Source organism: Drosophila nasuta, chromosome 2R (assembly GCF_023558535.2).
Source record: "Drosophila nasuta strain 15112-1781.00 chromosome 2R, ASM2355853v1, whole genome shotgun sequence".
In the NCBI taxonomy this organism is placed as follows: domain Eukaryota; kingdom Metazoa; phylum Arthropoda; class Insecta; order Diptera; family Drosophilidae; genus Drosophila; species Drosophila nasuta.
Window position 1 is genome coordinate 33,697,723 of NC_083456.1, and position 15,852 is coordinate 33,713,574.

General features: G+C 41.1%; 2 protein-coding genes across 6 annotated transcripts in view; one reads left to right on the forward strand and one right to left on the reverse strand.

Annotated features, from left to right (window-relative positions):
* Positions 1–14,125, reverse strand: part of LOC132787386 (serine-rich adhesin for platelets) — a 47,135-nt gene extending 33,010 nt beyond the window's left edge. Inside the window, exons 1-2 of the mRNA XM_060794390.1 lie at positions 14,061–14,125; positions 723–764 (exon numbers count right to left, since the gene is read on the reverse strand). The gene's annotated coding sequence lies outside the window, so the exon portion shown is untranslated. The remainder of the gene's footprint in view (positions 1–722; positions 765–14,060) is intronic.
* Positions 1–15,852, forward strand: part of LOC132787390 (single-strand selective monofunctional uracil-DNA glycosylase) — a 132,589-nt gene that overhangs the window by 35,476 nt on the left and 81,261 nt on the right. For 3 of the 5 annotated variants that reach the window (XR_009632542.1, XR_009632541.1, XR_009632543.1), the window contains one exon: positions 11,059–11,271. The exons of the other annotated variants lie outside the window; for them this stretch is intronic. The gene's annotated coding sequence lies outside the window, so the exon portion shown is untranslated. The remainder of the gene's footprint in view (positions 1–11,058; positions 11,272–15,852) is intronic. 5 annotated transcript variants of the gene reach the window in all.

Here is a 15,852-nt window from a genome sequence, read left to right on the forward strand (position 1 = left end):
GAAGATATTTGGCGTTCTTTAGAGAAAACTCTGTTGTTGGTGGCTGTTTTCCACAAAATTTGTTGTGCGTGAAACGACGCGTGTGCAGATCTGTTCAATGTTGATGTACTATTCATAGAAAATGTTTTTGGTGACACAAAACTAAGGAAAAGAAAACAAAGGCTAAGTGCTTTGCTTCAGCACATTTGCCATGTCTCTCGCCGACAGAAAGAAAGAAAGTTGATCAATGCCAATTGAATTGTGTAGCAAACCCGAAAACTTTCTCAAATCAGAAAGTAAGTCATCCTCCTCAACAGAACACAACACGTACTGGCCCCCACCATCAGTTATTTTGTTGCAAGTACAATTTTTCGTAAACAGGCGTCACTTGAACGCTGTAGTTGTAGCTGAAGCAGCAGCAGCAGCAGCAGCAGAAGAAGCGGCAGCATCGGCTACCTGTTCATGCAACCACTCAAAAAGCAAAACAGCTGTTGGTAATTTAGTGCTGGCGGCCAGAAAGGCAGGCGCGTCTTTCAAAAACTTTGAACTGCAGTCCCTATTGCATTATGGGCAATGGTTGAGCTCTCCAACTTTCAATTAAGCTTAAAAGGACACAAGTTTATAGTGGCACAAAAGTGCTGGCGGCCGGCGCTTCGTCCTGCCATTGCAATGCCTAGCATATTTCAATAAGTTTTCAAACTCTGGTCCGTACACTAAAACAACATAATTCATACTTAACTCACCCAAACAGTTTCCTGGCACCCACGGAGAGGGAACTGGCTGTGCTGCAAAATAGCAAAGCGAAAAATAAAATCACATTAGCTGGGTATAGAATTTGCAGTTAGCAAGTGTGCATGTGTGTGTGAGTGTGTGAGTGTTTGAGTGTGTGTGTGGGAGGCTGTGTATTAGAGTTGCCAAAGATGTTGGGCCTGCTCATAAAATGAAATTAAATTTATGTACACTTGCAAAGTTGTGATGCTGCGAGAGTGCGCTACATAAAACTTTCAAAAGCAGGCAGGATGCGGCTAAACACGCGCACCGAGCGACCGCGGGATGGGGCAAAGCGGGACGATGGGGATGCCAGGGTGGGGTGAGCAGTGTCCTGACTGCTGACTGCAGACGGCAGACTACAGACTGCAGAATGCAGCTCGTAATTCAAAATTCGAGTGGCAGTGGTTGGCAGCGCCAAAACCAAAGACAGGATGCGCTCTGTGGTAACAAACGCGACTTCCGTGTTGCGGCGACGCGTTCTTGCAACAGAGCTGCACTACCAAACTATTCGTATACAAACTACGAGTAAAGTGGAAGTCGGCCAGCGATGTAGGCAATCTGTTTATGCCTGTTTTGACTTTGCTCTTTTGTCAGTCGCAATTTAATTTGTCCCCACCGAAAAATACAACCAATGCGACCAACCACTTGGGCTGCTGGGCTCCACACTTTCCGAAATGAGAGTGGCAGCGAGAAGAGCGGATACGTTGCCAAGTAGCGTAAAAAAATAGCCTTAATTTTGCCACTTACCGCGGGGCACTCACTGCGTATTGCTTGGGTTCCGAGTACCAGCTGCATTGACAGTTATTCTCATTCTCATTCTCATTGTTTTTGTTATTACTCTTTCTGTTGTCGTTGTTGTTGTGTCTTTTTATTTTTTTTGTTTAAGTGCCGTCAACGAATCTAAGTTTTAAGCTTCAGTCGGTCCACAGTTCTCTAAGTGCACCCGGAGGCTATATCTGAATCTCCCCCACAGACTCATGAAAGCGGCTTTGATGCGTTTTTCCAATTAAGTTATTGGGTTGTGGCCCAATCATTTCAACTGTGGCTTGGGAGTTGGGAATGGGGAGTGGGAAGTTGGGTGACGGTCGAAAGCTGACTGCTCGATGCTGTCTGAAGCTCTCCAGTGCCGCCTTAGATACATATCACTCCATTGAGTTTAGTTTAATTTAGTTGGGGTGGCAACAACAACAGCCACAAAATAACACAACGCAACACAGCGCAACACAACAAAATACAACAAACGATTTTAATTGAATTTCCGCAAAATCATTGCAGCAAAAGCAACTGGCAATTACTTTCTTCTGCAAACTTAGTAATTTACTATTAACAAGTAAATTCATTGTGGTTAAAGGTGCTGTGTAGAGTATTTCATTACCCCACTCGATTTATTCGCAATTGAAATTATAAATTAAACATATACAACAATTGAAAGATATTTTGACCAGTACTTTCGGTCAATTTTTCTACCACATAACGTAATTGGATAAAGTAAGGTAGAATGGGAATAACAACTATGCACTTGCACACTTAAAAAGTAATTTTAATATAACTTTCAGTAGATAAAAGCCCTTCATTCCCCTAAAAGAATTGTTGTATTTAACTCAACTTAAGCCATAAATCGGATAAAACTCACCATAAATTACACCAAGCACTTCAATTAAAATGTTTTCCTAATTACATTAAATCCTCTCTAAGGCCAATCAAATTGACTAGCAGAGTACCAAGTAAGGAGTTAAGCATATTTTCCACGAGAGCAGTAAAGTGCTCTAGGCTAAGGATTGAAGAGATAAACTACTGTGAATAGTGTCAATGGACATAAAGAATTGAAATACTCCCCATAGGCTGACACAAACTTGCCCAAGTAAACGATGGGCAAAAGACACAAAAATGGGGAGAGGAAGTAATATCCGCTGAGTAATTGTAAGAGGAAAACTCAATAAATACCAAAATATGGCAATACTCGTATACAAACATTTGTTTATCTGTAACCATTTTCTGTACATTTTCGCATCCACATTTCAATGACCATACTACCTTCCCCCTCACTCACGTAACGGAAAGTTCAAATTGCAATAACGTTTATTGCATTTCTTGACAGAAGGAAAAGTGTTGTCATATTTTTGTTTGAGTTGGTTGTTTGGCATTTCGCATAGTTTGATCAAAAGATAAATTAAAAATACGAAAATGTCGCACAAAAAAAAGTTCGAAACGATTTAATTACAATCACAGCTTTGTACGAAGCTTCGATGATCCTGTAAAAGCGGTTTCAAAGTGAGGTAAATGTAAAGCGAAACTATTTCAGTCGAAAGCTTTGTTTACTCAACCAAATGCGGATACTCGATATTCACTATATGCACAATAAGTAGTAACACCACAGATTTGCAAGTCATCATTTTAAAATATAAAATGAAGCAATGCAGCAATGGCACAATATCTTTCCCATGTTGTATCTTAAGCTGCTCACTTGAAAGGTACTGCCCAACAATACATCGTCGAACTACAAGCATTAACACAACAATTCGTAGAATGCGGCGTGCATCTTGTAGGCTACTCACAATAGTCAGATTGTTGGGCACATCTTTCTTTTGGATGCAGGCCGCAAGCTGGGCAAATATGCAACTGCCGATATGGGCAAACGTATGTACATACATAGATGCATCAGTATGAAGATGTAAAAGTATGTGGATAAATGTGGATGGTTCTGCTCCTCACAAGGTGAACGGATGCTTAAATAAGTGGGCTGCTGCGCAGACAGAACGCAGTCGAAGACTGGGGTCAAACAAAGTTTTTGCATTTTTTTTATGTGATTTTTTGGAGTCATAAATATTTCATTTGCACTTTCATAAAATTGGCTAGTGGCCTATCACTCTACACACGTATTTTCAAATCAAAATTGCTTTAAAAATTTGATGTTTAGGGAACATATTTGCAATTTGTGGAATTGCACAATAAATTGTTTAGTTTTGCATGGGACTTAGGAGGCAACTAAATACATATGTACATTTATCATCGTGGCAACAACTTTGCATAAATTCCGAGCTTCTGAGCTTCTGGCTCAGGCTAAGGGCTCGGGTATTGTCTACATAAATGGAACAAATATGTCCTCGTTTTATTGCTCTACTCTTCTCGCAAGTTCGCTTGTAATTTGTGCGTGAAGATGTCAACAAGCTAGATAACTGCGTTTGATAAGCGGTTTACTGTAGCACGCACACACATTCACACACAAATTCTTTGTGGATATGTGAGTGTGTAGTAAATTTCATTATGGCTGAAGCACATACATAGATATCTCCTGCTGTTAGACGCTTCATCTTCACATTTTTCAACGCTTTTCAATTCAGTCTCTTGCTTCTTTGTTGATGTTCGTTTTCTATTTTTCGCTTTTTGCATTACTTTTGTAAGACAAAGCCAGAGCTTGGTATGTACTCGTATATGTTGTCAAAATGACAGAACATTTTTCTAACATATAAGTAGCTAGAAGACGATGGTACATGGTACATCCGACACGCTCTTCTATAGTCAACATTTAGATGCTTGAAGCTCCATGTCACTTGCACACAACCAAACACCAAATTGAGAAGCAATATAAGTTGCTGGAAATGATTTGGATGAGTTATGGCAAAAAGCATCCAAGGCAACTAAGGGGCTATTCAGGGCTCCATTGTGGCTCCATTGCATGAGTGAATAGTTCGCTTTGCAAGGAGTTAGGGATCTAGTTTGATTTGATTTTCTTTAAATGGTTGATAATTCTAATCAAGCAGTTTCATATTTATTTCTTGAGCTTAAAGTTCATTGAAAGTGTTATGCTTTTGACATATCATTCACCGTTTTTAATCTTTGTCAGCACGAAACATTCTTGTCTGCATTCTAGATTCACAATATTTATTAAAAGAATGCTCGGATAAAAGTCATATTGTAAGACTAAACTAAGTCGAACTGAACATAAAGGACCAACTGTGTGTAAAGCCTAAAATTCAAATTCAATGTGTTATTTGTGTTGTGTTGCCCCAACAAATAAATTTTGCAAGCAACTATTTAATAAGCATCAAGCTGTCCAGCTATAAATATGGCTATGAAGCATTGAAGCAACAAGATGTCCATTGAAACTATAGAGCTACATATAAGCTTCGAGTAAAGCATTTAATTGCTATGTTTTTACGAGATTGCGTTAAAAAAATGGAACTCACAAGTGGAGAGTATTCTGCATGAGTTACATATGTAATATATTGTATGTGTGTTCATTTGTCGTATTGCAATGAATATGTAAAATGTATGAGAATTCATGAATATTCTTATGTGTGTGCTCGTACGAGTAAAGCCCAAAAAAGCTAAAACAATGCCTTAACGGAAGTGTCACTAGCTGGTCGACTGTCTGCTCAAGTGAGCTAGCAACAAACAACAGCAACAACAGCAACAACAAGAGTTGCAGCAACAACAAGATGTTTGTTATGCTCTCGTGCCTCAGCTATGCGATGACTCCACCATATCCCATATTTGGTTGATGTACAGTACAATGCAATAGCAATAGCAACAGCAGAAGAAGAAGCAGCAGCAGCCGCAGCAGCAGCAGCATCAACAGTAACGCGCAGTCTCAAGCCTATACAGTCGAGTTGTGGTGGACAAGTGAACGTTGTTGTTGTTGTTGCTGCTGTTTCTGTTCCTGTTGTTCCTATGAATACGATGGCCATGTTTGCGGTGGGGGAAAGAAGGTTGAGGGCGGATAAGCTGCAAGGAGGCCAGTGCAAGCGCCGGCTGAGCCATACAACTTATTTATGTTTGCAGCGTTGCGGCAAGTCCGTCTCTCTGTATAATCGTCTGTTCTCTGTCCGGCTGTCTGACTGATTTGCATCTTTTGTGCATTGCATGCACACACGTACACACGTACACGTACACATGCACGTACACGCACACTCACACACTGACACGCAAGCATATACATGTTTATATATAAATGGAGCAATTATTGTACTTATGAAATGCTGCAGCCCCAAAGTCCCACAGATACACACACATTTAAGCTCGCTGCTTGCCTCAGTGTATCTTTTTGTTTTTGTTTCTCTTGTGGTGCTTTTTTGGCATTCCTCGTTGCCTTTTGGAGCACCAACCACCCACAGTAGAGGCAATTATCGTTGAATGGAAAACTCACCCACTGCATCCTCTTCGCGCCTCCTTTTGCGGCTGATGCTGCGGCGGCCCTTTGGGCGGGTCATAATTTCTGAAATGTTTTGACTTGCACTCGCCTTTTATGCTGATTTACTGGCTGTTGCGGTTTTGTGACAAATCTGTTTTGCTCACTTGATGTGATTCCCTCTCTTGCTTTAGCCTCTCATCCCCCCGATCCCCCGTTGCCCCATTGCGGCTTAAAGTTGCGCAAAAGTTTTATTTCGAGCAATTTAGTTTTATATTTATTTGACTTTCGCTTTTGCAAATGCTTTTAATTTGTTGGTTACATAAAATTCAGGCCTAGCCATTAGATATAAATCAGCATATATCTCCAACACAGTGCAAATGTGTATGTGCATATGTTGTGTATTACTTTATATGGGCACAACTTTTAAAATCTCTGCCCAACGTAAGTGATAAAGACTTTACAGCATTACTAGCGAATTGCTTTGAACGAGTCACTGCACAATGGGACTAAATAATTATATGTTAAATGGTCAGTATTAAAATGAATACAACTTTTGCTCATACTCGTAAGTTATGTACACAGCCTTCTTATCAACTTATAGATTTGTGATGCCCTTCGGCCAGAAGCGTCGGTGTTAAATTCAATTTGCAACCTGCACAGCTGCAATTCAGTGTGGCTTGTTATTTTTGTATGCCAACATCACCAACTACACGACGCAGAAATAATAAAAAGCGTCCTAATTGCCTAGCTACGGAGTCACTTGATAATTTATTGTCTTGCAGCTTGATGCCGCTGACGCCCAGCGATGCTTATGGCCAGGTTGGTCCGAACAACGCGGCCAAGTGCAGTCCAAGGTCGCTCTTGTGGTCGTTCCAATATTAAATGCAGGCATTTTTGTTATTGTCCAGGATGCAGACTGCAGACTGCAGACTGCTGACGGCAGACTGCAAAAGAAGTTATAAAGTTGGACGAGCACTGACTGCGCTGAGCTAGTCAGGGTGTTAATTCAAGTAAATTGCTGCCGGGTAATTGTCGTGGTCTGTTTTTCTGTGTGCCAGTGGTCGATGGTCAGTCGACCAGTCGGTCCAGGTCTGATGGTCGAACTCTGGCTCTGGCTGCGCTCCTTTAGCTATAATGTGTCTCATTTGTGCATGCAATTTGCCGGAACAGCTATAGCAGGACAAATCATAGCTTTCGGCATCATTTGGCCTATGCACTGTAGATAACTATGTAATTTTATTCTGAGTTGGATACTGTGTAGCGAAGTCTCGCCCAGCAGCAGTATCAGTGCTCTTACCCTGTTGTCATAATTGCGGTTTTAGTTTGCAATAGCCGACGCCATAGCCACCGCCATCGCCATCGTCGTCGTCGTCGTCGTTGCTGCTGTGGCTTTGGTTTTGCACTTTAAGCTCCTAAGTATTTACACATCGTTAACTTTGAATTACTCGTACATAAAATACTTGTTTTGTAAAAGTACGAGCATTTGACCAGTCACTCAAAGGACTTAACCGCCCATCTCTTCTTGTTGCAGCCACTCTTTCTCGATCTCTCCCTCTCTCTCTGTGTTACTCTGCCCCATATTTGTACTCTTAGAATGAAGGTTTTGATATGAAACCACAATTTTATGAGCCATGCCCTTGCATATTCTTGGCCAATTTAAAGCGCCTTTAAATCCCATAGTTTCGCATTGATGTCTTTTATATGATTTCATTTTTTCTTGTCTTTTTATGATGCTTCCCTTTTGGCCATGCACATACTTTTATAAATGTTCGTCGGCACATATATATATCCACATATATATTTGTATTTCTTTTTATTACATTTTTCTCTGGCTCCCTCCCTCTCAGTCTCTCTCTCTCTCCCTCTCTGTCTGTCTCTGCATGCACTGAAATTTGCGGCATCTGCGGCCTCTTGTTCCGGCTGTTTCAGTTGTTGCCGTTTCGGGTGTTCCGGTTGTTGATTCACTAGTTACATACTCGAATATGCGTATTATAATGTCAACATTGGGTCATTGTTCACTGTTGCTGGTCGTATCAAAACGTTTTTCTGCTGTTTGCTGACGTTTTTTCGGCACTCTTTGAGGCTTTTGGCTTTGATATATTTGTTAGCCTGACCAAAAGCTTTGAGTAATAAAATCGTTGTAGTTTAATCGGAAAATTGGCAAGATTATTCTTAATCATGATTTTAAACTGTTTGCCGGAATCAACATAAATATTTTATAATTGATGAAAAATAATAGTCTGAGCCATTTGTACTAGTAGTTATATCATAAGGTATAACGTATTGTCATTTTTTCATTCGTCTTAAAACGAATCAAGTCTGTATTGTATACAAGCTTATGAATTATGTTCATTCTACTTACTAACTATTATTTATATCCACAATTCCGGAAATTACAAAAATCAAATCAAACTAATCTATGAACACACACAATGCCGACATCGATGTGGCGACTCATGTCAATATCCACGAGCCTAAAAAGACAGTGACGATGCAGTTGAACCTTATCTAGTTGCCTGCCCCATTTATTTGCGATTCCATAAATAAATAACGCCCTTTGCTATGGTCGTCCGTACGCCGAACTTGTCAATTGGCAAGACTTTCAGTGTCCCTTGAATGTTGCCATGCAATGTGGAAAAGTAGCAGAATGCAAAAAGAAAATAACTTAAATGTCATGCTTACATTTCAGAAAACAAATCTGCCACTCGTTGTTTGTAATAGATTAAAGTCTCTTCAGATATATGAGTGCGAGTACAATCGAGGAATTGGCTCAAGCTCAGGCTCTGGCTCTGGCTCTGGGCTGATGCTCAGGCTTAAGCCCTGCTGCCAGCTGGCAGACAATGTCAGCCTCACCAGCCATTGGGCCAACGGTGGCTACAATGTGCAATGTCCGCCCAAATGAAATTGAAGAAAATTGCATTTGCACGAGAGACAATTTCTAAACAATTGCAAAACTGTTTGACATGCTACCTGTGATGCTGCCAAACAGTTTAGCAGGTAATGCCTTATATCGATACCGGCATGATGCCGTAGAGGTTATGGAGAATGAGAATCCATGCGACAGAGACAGAGACAGGGAGAGAGAGAGCGGCAATGCAATGGGAGGAAGAGAGACAGTTAGACAGGGCCAAAGAGTCACCAGTCGTGCTTGGCAGCCAGTTGATGCAGTTAGTTGACTATTGACTGCCAGACAAACTCCCAACTCTAGCTCGAGATATCGCGTCAGTTGCAGGCATAGGCATTCAGTATTGAGAATCGAGAGTTTTTGGCACATTTCAGCCATTTTCCTCTTGTTTCTGGCCCGGATCCTACGACCTGAAGCAGAACCATGGCCAGGGTTTAGAAATTGCCATGTAGAAGCGTAGCTATAATTTTGTTAAAGACAAACGTTGCAGTGTCTGCAAAATGGAACACGCTACCAATGGCCAATATTCGCTCAGTGAATGGCACTGCAATTTTTGGACTATGTCCGAAATTGGTATGTGTACATACATGTGCCCAGAAGTCCGATTTTGATGGCAAAGCGGCTTAAATAGCTGACAATGGATGGGGAGCCGAGAAGCCGGTACCGAGAAGCTCTGGGCAATTGCAAAAACGGCAAGTCAACTGCATAATTACTTAATTTGCTCCCAGAGTTGGTATTGGACATGCTCATAAGTTTTCAGTCATAGTCATGGAATCGTATTTTGCAATGACCCCATCAGGATGCTTTCAGGCAATGAACAGGCAACTGGGAAGCGAACCTTTTCATTCAACTAATTTGCTATTGATTCCCATGGGAAATTGCTTAATACAAAATTGGTTGTCTTTTCAGTGGCGCATTTGAAGCCACAATTTCGAAGATTTCCCCAACCGACTGAGTGGACTGTGAAAAAGTGTAAATTTGCACAATGACAAGATGGGGTCCTGACACGTAACAAATACATGCGAACACTTGCCAATACCTACACTGAAAGACCGAGCTCAGATTGGGACGGAAGTGGTAAGAAAAAAAGTCGAACGATCGAAGTGGACTGACTGTTAGGTTAGCCAAATTGTCATCTGTGTCTCGCAACAGCTTAAGACCTGTTCGAATACATGGGCCCATGTTTAGTGTCCTCAGTTTGGGGGCTGTTTTACACTCTCTGCTGTTGCCTTTTTATGCGCTGTCAAGTTGCCGTTGTTATTAGATAAGGGACGGGCCAGTGGTCAACCTTTTGGTTTCTTGGCTTGTATCTTGGCCTACACCTGTTGCCGATTGCTACTGGCTTTGTTGCTTTGAATGTAAGTTCATGTTGATGGTTTTTCTTTTGGCTGTCGTCTGACGTTTCCTTGGCTATCGTCAGCCTTGAGTAATGTATGTGTGTGTAGTTTTCTGAATGTTGCACAGTTATGTATACTTTTATTTCTTTTAAATAAATTTAACATGGAAGCTTTTATGTAAATCCTATGGTAATTGGCATCAAATGCCAGTTGGCCAGAAGTTCTTGATCCACAAATTGTTGACTGCTGGACAGTGACCGACAAGTGGCTCGAGCTCTGCTCACATTACGAGTGAACAACTGTGAAGCAGCTGCGAACAACGATACGCCCAACAATAAAGAAATGCTGATTCATGAGACATGAATGTCGAGAAACCACACAAAAATTACCCCAGTACAGAAGTCTCTTTAGGCTCTATCTCCAGCCTCAGCCTCAGCTCATACGACCAAGGTGTGGTCGGCATCAACATCTTGACTTTCTCCATGAGCGAGCACATTAGCAAGTGCTCAAACGCAATATGAGCTAGCTATCTAACTCGAGAAATTCGGGTATGTATATGGTAGATACAAATACAGATTGAAATACAAGTAGCTGTGTTACGTGCGTGTTCACCTAATCGATTACCTCATTTCTCGAAATCGCGTGCCAGCTGTCTGCCGACATTATGCAGAGTTCAAGTTGAACTTTAATTGAACAATACTTATGTACTTACGATTGCTTTGCTAATTTTATTTGTATTGCCAAGACAAAAGCAATGTCATTCAATTGCAAAACTTACAATTTGTTTGTTTATCTGCTTGTTTAGTCTCCGTAAGCTTCGTTACATTTTTCCAAGTGTAATTGAAACTGAATAGAGCTTTATATTCCAATTTGCATTGTGAAGATAAACGCAACTGATTCTAAAAAAACAACACTTATTTTTTTTTTCTTTTAAGGTCCAAATGGCACAAGCAAGTACCTGGAATGCGAAATATCCAAGTACTATAGAGAGTACCTTTCACTTCTTTGTAATGGAGCTTGACAAATCTTCAGAATGTGCGTAACTTGGCACAAATACTTGGGTTCTTTGTGTTTGATTGATGAGCTGCTGCTTAAGTTGAGCTTAATCATAACAATACGAACAGCAGCAGTGAGTTGAAATGTAATGGGTGAGTTTTTAATTGGTTTTCATATTACACATGTACGTAGCACAAATGTCTTCACAGCCTGTTATTATGTTCAGTACGATTCAGTCCCTGTTTTTGAAAGACAATTAATTTGCATAAAGTACAAAATATGCAAATTTTATCCAATAGACCCAAAATGCAAAAAAAAAAAAAATCCGTTGACTTGAGTGGCACAAATCATGTTTACACATCACAAGTAGGGAGGGTCCGGTCCCCAGTACGGGTTCCGAATCCGTGTTGGGCTCGTGTTCAGCTCGGTCGAGGCTTGGGTCTTGGGTTGAGGAGCCAAGTAACCCACAAAAATATAGCCAATTGCTCAGGCTATACATAGCGCTCCCTTGCTATCTACAACTGAGCTGGTGCTTGTGCTTATTGGCAGATAATTGACACATAAAATTAGCATAATTTTTGGACCTGACAAGTGACAAGTGAGTAGTTACGGCTGGAATACAATGAGCAGCTGATAGCCATCAGAATTCGTAATGACCAAAGCTGAGAATTCATTTCACTTTTTGTAAGGCATTTTTCTCTCCCTCTTTTTTTTTCGTTCTTATTTGGCATGTGCAAGTATTATAAAAATATTAAATGTGCTTACGGTGTTGTTGGTGTTATTATTTTCTCTCTTTCTGTTGTACGCGTATGTATGGAATTTAAATTAATAAATTAGGGACTTGTTGTCTCCATTACTGTTCTCACATAATTTGGATTTGGATTTCTGGGTTATCTGCTTGATGTCTATCTATGCAAATGTGAGACCCAAAAGAAAGTAAAGAAAGTGTGGTAATCAATGCGTGCGAAATTCTCGTTTATAAATCGCTGCAGATTACCATCCGGATTGGCTAGTTCTGAATGACTTTATTAAGCAGGTGAATTGCTTCTCGCATTTGTATTTTTTATTCGCAAAGCACTGAAGTTTAAATAATAATAAGAATGTTAAACGCGGTTCACCTGAGACAGTCCTTGCAGCTTAAGTTCCCAGTACGAGAACATAAAAGGAGTTGTTGTCAGACTTTTCACTTTCAATAACTGACCAAGGTTGCGTTATGCCAAGCCCATGACTGATTTATGGATGACAGTGCTAAGTGCCTAGCCACCTGAGGCTCTACAGCTTAGACGCTGCAATTCAGATCAGTGTGTACATAAATCGGAGCAAATGTCAAGCGAAACGGCAAAAGAGATGCAGAGTGAAACATTCATGTCGATACTGTCCTGTGACAAACAATTTAATTTATGAAAATACAGAAAACTAAAGCAGAATGCCAAGCGAAATTTCAATGTGAACAGACAGCACCAACAACGAAAGCAACAGCGACTGAAATTGTAGTGAACAGAGAGAGAATAAAAAAATCGAATAGAAAGAGCGAAAGATGTCGCATGGAGGCTGCAAAAAGTTTTTTAATGTTGGCAGCCCAAGAATTGGGTTTCAATTGAATTGAAGTGCCTAAGTACAGTTTTTATTCGCGCAGAGAACATTCTAATTCGATAGCAAATAAAAAGAACAATGAAATAAGATGGTATGTGTATTTTGCTTATCGGCGCGTCTAATGAACTTCTGAGAATATTTTGATAGTTTCATTTGAAATAGGATGGAAACATTTAAGAGTATTAAGACTTCGTAGAACGAAAGTGTATGCCTACTCCTTCCAGATTTTCTTACATTTGACACTTGAGTGCGCATTGTTGCTGCTGTAGCTCCTTGGGCAGTTTGCGCAACGAATCAAATTTAAATTTCTTGATTGTCTAGTCGAGTGGCAGTCCAAACTTGGAGCTATAACATCGAGTTCTGCAGATCCCTTTGCGATTTGCGCATAATAATAATTTGAACGACGTGCTCGGAATTGGTGACTGGTCACTGCCGATGATGACTGTTTCAATGTTTCACTGCCTCGATGGCTCGATGGCTGCCTGACTAGCTGGTTGGCTACTCCCGACTCTTGTTAAAAATCGAGGCAAAATGTCGCCCGGGCTAAGTGACTGATGGACTGGCCGCTGACATGGGCAGACATGGCCTCCCTCTGGTCGTTATCTTCTTTGCCTGTCAACGCGCAGCAGCAAGCCATGCTGTTAAATGGAGCAAAAAGTGTTGCCCGAACAATGGTGTCAATTAAACATTACATTGTTGTTTCCACTATGATGGACTAAGGGATGCAGATGGCAAAGGCAAAGGCAAAGGCAAAGGGACCTTCAATTTCAAATGCGTGCAAGTTTTTTTGTGCGTTGTTTTGCTGTTACCAAATTGACTCTAAGTTGTGCGTGTCTTGGCCTGCTTAACAATAAAAGTCTATTAAAGAGCAGTAGTTTAATGCTTTTGCTTCGCTGCGAGTCTCTGTTTGACTTTGAGGTTTCCTCTTTTTACTATATTGACTTACAGTCCTTTCAGATTTCGCATCACCCGATCCCTTGTATTTCCCCATGAACCTTTTTAATGGCGGGTCCACGTTGATGAAGGCTTTAGGGTGACATAAAATGATATAAATGTTGCTCTGCGGAACGCACGCTGTTGACTAGTCGAAGAACTGGACCCTAAAGTGGATCCGAAAATTTGTTTGCTTTGGTTTTATGGCACTGGGGTTCAGGTAGGGTGAGGTCAAATTGAAATAGCGTGTGGAAATGAAGCACAACGGTTCCAAGAACGTTGAAAATGAATCACGGTCTAGAATTCGTATCAATAAAGCTACTCAATTAAGAAGAGGACAACGATCGTCAAAGACTGTGTGTACACTATTATTGTATATCTGGTAAAATGACAATATTTATTAAATTTCACTCACCGTTTAAAGTAAATTATCAAGATATTTGTATGTTATTGCACAATTTTATTGCAAATTTTACACCGAACGTTTTAAAACAATTTTTCACTTGAACTTATTTAAGTGTTGTACAATATATATAGTTTTCTTTTGTATTACAAATTCGATTGAAATGTCTTGCAAAACATTGCGTTGAAATGCATTACACAGTTCTTTCGTTCCGAAGGATAACTTCCCATATATCCAGAGCTGCACTTGAACGGCGCACGCGTGACCGAGACGAGAGTTTGCCGAATGGTTAGCAGGGCCAGGTTCTTATATACCCTCGTGCCCCGCTCGCAGCGCCAAATCAGTCAGCGTAAATTTCTTTTGGTAATAATGTTCTTGCAGCGGCAGCGGCAGCGACGGTGGCTCCGGCAGCGACCGCGACTGCGCGGCTACCGAGGGCTGAGAACGTCGTCGGCACTGAACTGAGACGCTGGCGATTTTCGCAACTTTTAATTCACTTTACGCAAAAGCCCTCCATCACTGCCGGTGTAAGCGTCAGCACATCAGATCGAGCGCCAACGTCGAAGCCGCGACGTCGTCGTCGACGTCGAAGTCGGCGTCGAAGTGAACTGCGCAGCGTCTGGCATAAATTGTAAGCCTGGTTCAGCTGTTTAGGGAGATTCTCAAGACAGACGCTGACTTCGCTGTCGCCATTTGTCTTTGCGCTTTGCGCTTTGCGTTTTGAGTTTTCTGCTTTTGCCAAGGCTGCTCTCTCCGATTCTGGTTTCTGCCGGCTGCCCATTTCGGCCAAAAGAGGGCAAGAAGTGTGAGTTGACTCTTCTGGTCAGCGGACTCGGCTTTTTGGCGCTGTATTTGCGCTTGTTGATTGGTCGGCTACCAGCAACATCAGTAGAAGCTCAACCAGCGAAGCTCCAGTTGAATGTCGATTCGGCTGGGGTTGCCCTCAGCTGATTGTTGTATTTGGCTTTGGCTTCAGCTTCGGCTTAGTCTGCAGTTACTCATTTCGTTTTGGCTTTTGTTTTGATCTCGGTTTGCGTGATTTATTGCGGAAAATTATTGTTTTGTTATTGTTTGCGTAACCAGAGTTTGTATAATACAGCGTCGTCTTTCGCAGAGAACTCAACAAGTGATTCACGTGTCTTTAATTAAATGAACATTAACTGCTTTATTTAAAGTCTCTTAATTTGGAATAGTTCGTTGACCTTGCCCTCTGTACTGCTAGGATCGTTTGGGGAATTTTTCAAATCGTCTAAGCCCACCCGAAAGCCAATTTGCCATATCAACGATGAACGTGCAGCGATTTGAGTTTGTTGCTTGAGCGGTTGCCAGTTGCCAGTTGCCAGTTGTCAGTGTGTCAGTGTGCCAAATTGAAATCCTCCTGACGATTTTCTCATAAACATAAAGATAAAAATAATCTGTGCCAAATTAATTCCAACTGTGGCGGCGGGGTGAAAGCTTTGACAGGCGCATTTATTTTGCTCGTCATTTCATCGAACAGGCGAACCTAGGGCGCATATAAAATTTAAATTCTCTTTTATCTACACAGTGTAGGGCGCAAGGATTTTTTTCTTGATTTTGTTTTCAAGGCTTTCAAGTCATAAACGCTCATGCCATAGACAAAAATCTCAATATTGCGCTCTAACAATGTGTGTGTGTGTGTGTGTGTGTGTGTGTGTGTGTGTGGGTGTGTATGAAGTAGGTGTAGGTGGTGACATGAAAATATCCATACATACATACATACATATATCTGTGCATCAAGGTATCTTTGTATATTCGCATCTGAATCTCAGGCCTAAATACCTAG